The 5,416-nt window shown below is 38.5% G+C and overlaps 1 pseudogene; it reads right to left on the bottom strand.

Moving 5' to 3' along the window:
- Positions 1-1,027: 1,027 nt before the first annotated feature.
- Positions 1,028-1,840, bottom strand: LOC114631326 (annotated as a pseudogene).
- Between the last annotated feature and the right edge of the window lie 3,576 nt (positions 1,841-5,416).

Below are 5,416 nucleotides of genomic sequence, written 5' to 3'. Positions count from 1 at the left end.
CAAATATATACTACACTATACACACACTAAGGAAGTAAGTAAATGCAATTTTAAAACTAATGCAAAATTTAAACAAGGTTAACAAAGATAGTTAATCTGAATTTAAGAAGTGGAAAGCAGCATGAAGGTTTCAGAAATTGCATTTGGCCAATATTCTATAAAGCTGCAATTTTGAATCATCTGAGTGGTTCTTCCAAATGCCAGACCTTTTGAGGATGAGACCTCAATGTACTGCCAAAGCTGGGACCAAGTATCCTTAATAAAGCACTGCTAAACTTCAATGGGATGGGTAACCTGGAGGGAAACATTCAGCTACAAGGCACAAGTGGCCCACCTCCTCCTACCTTAAGGAAGAGCTTATCCTTTACTTATATCTCATGTTATTCATTCCTGTGGCTTCCTGTAAACTGAATAACTGGGTTTATGGAAAGATTTTATGCAAGGTCAGCAGTAACTTTACTAGAAATATTACAAAAGACTCCCGTTGTTAAGCATCTATCATCAAAAGAATTGAGTCTGTAAGGTCTTTGTAGTCTAAGATTTGGAAATGGAAAATGACTTTCCATGCAAATCGTCAATCATTGGTTGCTTCCTCGTGTTATCCTTGTGCTTTCAGCAGCAAACACAGTTTATAGTTTACTTCCCCTAGTCCTTAACTACTTACTAATTTCTGCTAGTGCCACAAACTTACCCAAACTGTCAAGGCCCAGTCAAGAGGTGTTTTGTTTTGTTTTGATAACCATTTGCTTTGAAAGATCATCCAGGACATAGAAAACACAAGGTGCTGAAAAGATGCATGGGGATAGATATCAAACATAACTTTGAAAGCAAATCTGCTGAAAAGTTAGATAGATAGATAGATAGATAGATAGATAGATAGATAGATAGACAGATAGAAACGTGATGCTCTTCCAATCATATATAAGTCATCTTAGATCCTCAGGAAGCATTACCTGTTTTTTTCAAATTTGCCAAAGTGTGACTGTTTATTAACTGACCAGATTACAAAAATACCACGGGCAACACCTTAGTTCATCCATCTAAAAAGCCTGTTGATCTGGTCTTTCCTGTTGCCAGCGTCTCCACATTCTACAAAGTGAGTTGTCTTCTTCTTCATTCCACCTCGTGGGTAAGATAATTTGAAAGGCCACAGGAAGTTATTTGCTTCCTTGAAGCATTTCCCAACTGTATAGATTTCATGAATTAGATCCTCCATGCAGATGATGCCAAATTTACCAAGAGACGGAGCAATCAAGGAATTCTCCGTCAAGGCAATCCGCTTCTTATTGATTTTGCCATAGCCTCGCTTGTAGATGAGCTCATTTACTGACTTCAGGTTGGGGTACCCCCATGCAATGTACGGTTCCACAATCCTCAGCATGTTAATGGAAGCCTTGTTGACTTTAACAAAGGTGCCATTGAAGATCTGTCGAAGGCGAAGAAGCTGTAGTACCTTTCGGACCTTTGGGCTTACTCCATTGATGCCTCGGATTCTGATGACAAATGCCAATTTTGGTTCTGCAGGCACATAGAAGTTCCCAGCTTTCCTTGCCTCCTGGCCATCCGAATCTCAGTCCGGTACATCTGCCTGTACTCCTTGTGATAGTGCTTTGCCTTCTCATAGATGAGCTTCTTCCTTGCCTTTCGGAGTGTCTTTAGGGCAAACGTCTTCCTCAGACGCTTCACCTTCAACTCTGTGAAATTCCTTCGCTTTTTCTTTTTTTTTTTTCCTTCGCTTTTTCTTAAGGGTTTCTGGCACAGCCAGAACCGTTTTCTTAAGAGTTTTTGGCACAGCAGGAACCTTTTTCTTATGGGTTTTTGGCACACCGGCAACCTTCATGGTTCCAGCCGGAAAAGAAGAGTTTTTTTTTTTTTTTTTTGGTTTTTTCGAGACAGGGTTTCTCTGTGCAGCCCTGGCTGTCCTGGAACTCACTCTGTAGACCAGGCTAGCTAGAGATCCGCTTGCCTCTGCCTTCCAAGTGCTGGGATTAAAGGCATGCGCCACCACCGCTTGGCAAACATTACCTTTTGATTGAACTTTAATCTCATTCTCTTCTGCTGCCATAAATAATGAATGTTTAGCTGCACTTACTGATAAGTATACTCAGAATTTCTGTACCTTTTTGATTCAGTGGGGACATTTCTAATTCATCCTCTCAATGCTCACTTGAATTTTGTAGATTGTACATTTCCTTAAATTCTTAATCAAATGTCTTAATTTGAGATGATTGTAAAGTAACATGTAGTTGTAAGAAACAATGCAGAAAGAGTCCACATACTCTTCACCCAGTACACACATAACGAGCTAAGCTGTATGTAGACAGAGATGTGTGGATACTTTACCCATAGCTCCCAATGGTAGAGTCTTGACCTTAGTCATGGATAAATACTAACCTGTGTGTGCTCTATTTTTTTTAATTATGGGTACCAACATTTATACAAACATGTTACATTTCCCTTGAATAAAGACTTCAAGCATGGGGTTGCTGGTAAATACATGTTTATCTTTAAAATGAACTGCTAAGGTGGCTGAGGCACTTTTCATTCTCCCAGCAATGTTACAGATCCAGGAATTATGCATCCTCAGCAGTACTGTCAGATTCTATTTCAAATTCCTTCCTAGTGGTGCATATTAATATCCTATTGTGAATCTTCTGCACTCTTCTGGTGACTACTGATACTGAGGGTTTTTACATGCGCTTATAGCGGTTCATAACCCTTTCCCCCTCACTGCATATATTCTTTCATTTTCTGCTTTAATGGAGCAGTTCACAGGGTTCTTTTTTTATTTCCTCTTTTGGCATAGGATTTAATGCATTTTTTACTTTTTAGTGATTGCCTTGAGGCTTACAACTATACATTTTAAAATAATGTAAGTTGTCAGGCAGTTGTGGCACATGCCTTTAATTCTAGCTCTTGGGAAGCCTTTAATTCCAGCACTCAGGAGGCAGCAGTGCAGCAGATTGCTGTGCGTTTGAGACCAGCCTGGTCTACAGAACTAGTTCTAGGACAGCCAGCATTACCCAAAGAAACCTGGTCTCAAAAAATACAATAAACAATAAATGAATAAATAAATAAATAAATATCCATAAAAATGAACAAACTAATATATGTTCACATCCAAATTATACTGAAATACATGTAACATTTATTTATTTATTTATTTATTTATTTATTTATTTATTTATTTATTTTTTGGTTTTTCGAGACAGGGTTTCTCTGTGTAGTCCTGGCTGTCCTGGAACTCACTCTGTAGACCAGGCGGGCCTCAAACTCAGAAATCTACCTGCCTCTGCCTCCCAAGTGCTGGGATTAAAGGTGTGCGCCACCACTGCCTGGCATAACTTTTCTTTTTAATTTCTTTTCTTTTTAGATACAGTCATTGATACTGGGATCCACAGTTCTTTATTTTGATTGGTTATGGTTTTCTGTAATGGTCTTCCATCCATTGTAAAGAGATGCTTCCTTGATGAAGGGTGAAGACTTTTATTACCACTCCTACCCCTAAAAAGGAACTGTGCTCAGTTGATGGCTTCTGAGGCAGAGAGAGTTCATTTTCTTTAAGGGTATAGCCAGCAACATTCCAAAGGATGACCCCCACACCCAGGAATATATGGGTGGTACAAATTGGACTTGATGAGTTATTAAGCACAAAAAGAGGATACAAAGTTGAGGAGGTAAGGAGATGATGGTATGTATACATTTGATAAGTTAAAAGGAGAAGTTGGGAATGAGTATAATTGAAATACATTGTATAAAATTCTCAAAAATTAAAAAAATATTTGCCATAATTTTATTACACTTATTTAGGAAGCTTAAGAAATGGAGTGAATATAGAAGGCATTAAAGATGGGCATAGAGGGTGAATATGATCAAAATATAATAAAAATTGTATGGTAATTGCAAAGAAGTAATAAAATATTATAGATCTAATTGCATTTATTTATTTATTGTGTATGTGCATGTGCATGCATGTGTGTGAGCACACACCATGTCATGCATATGGAGGGCAGAGAACAATTTAGGAAATAGTTCTTTTCTTTCCCCCATGTAGATCCCAGGGAATAAACACAGGTCACCAGACTCAGCAGCAAGCACCTTTACCTGATAAGCCATTCATCAGGCCAAATGCCAGGTCCCTTTAAGCTAGTGTTCCCATCTCCTCATTCCCTGGCTCAGTACATTGGTACCATTCATTTCACTTATCCTTACACCATAACTAGTCAGTACATAGTCAGTGTTGCTTTAAATGGTTGTTTTAGGTCAACAAGGAGTAAAAAAAGTAGAAAAAAAATGTATTTTATCTTAATTTATTCCTTATCTGATATATGCTTCTTTTTTGTGTGTGCACATCCAATTTCTGAATTACTCTATTTTCCTTCTGCCCAAATTCTGTTAACATTTCTTGTAGGAATAAGCTGGTAATGAATTTCTTTATGTTTTTATTTGTCTGAAAGAGTCTTTATTGCTTTTTTGTACCTTTTTTTGAAGACCATGCATATAATAAGAAGTTATTTGAATGCCACACATAAAAGAAAAAAAAAAAGAAAGCATTGTAAGCAGCATTTAATTTCCTAAAAAAGAATAACCATTTAATGTGGCAATTATTTAAAATGATGAAAATTTTAACAATCACTAAGTGTCCCACTTTGATAGGAAATAGATGGACAAGATTTAAAGAGCATTAAAAATAATGAAAAAATTTGATAGCTGACATAACACTTTTGTTATACTATTTCAAAGTTACACAAATATTATAAACTCAAAATAAAAATTCAAACAACTAAGCTTTAAACACACACACACACACAGAGAGAGAAGGGGGGGAGAGAATTATTAAATATCCACAATAATGGGAAGGAAAACAAAGGTGAGACTCTGACTAGGGAAGCAACTAAGCTAACCTCAGATCTTCACCCCTCCCTCTTTGCTCTTCCAAATCCAACCCCCTAATCTTATCCCCAGCTCTTCTGCAGCAGACCTACCACCACCACCACCACCACCACCACCACCACCACCCCTCCTCCCACCTCCAGCAGGCATTCCCTGGGAATCCAAAGGTCCCTCCAGCCAGGGAAAGAAGTAAGCTAACTGCAGATCTTCACTTCTTCATCCATTCCTCCAAGTCCAATCCCCAGTCTCATTCCCAACTCTACAGTACACCACCTCTTCTCACTCTCTTCCCCCATTTCAAGGGGACTAAGCAGATCCTGGCCGGCACCTCCTGTATTTCTCCCTCCTGTTGATTCCCTGAGTTCCACCCCTTGCCTATCCCCATTCCTAAGTGTCAGTTCCCAATACCTAAAAACACATTTTTACCTGGAGCCCCAAGTGACAACACCTATCAGGATCCCAGAAGAATTTCCAACCAGGCAACACACAGCCACCATACTCTAAATAACAGAAAGGGTAACAG

The sequence above is a fragment of the Grammomys surdaster genome, unplaced genomic scaffold (assembly GCF_004785775.1).
Source record: "Grammomys surdaster isolate TR1022 unplaced genomic scaffold, NIH_TR_1.0 357, whole genome shotgun sequence".
In the NCBI taxonomy this organism is placed as follows: Eukaryota; Metazoa; Chordata; class Mammalia; order Rodentia; family Muridae; genus Grammomys; species Grammomys surdaster.
This window is presented reverse-complemented; position numbering and strand designations above follow the sequence as displayed.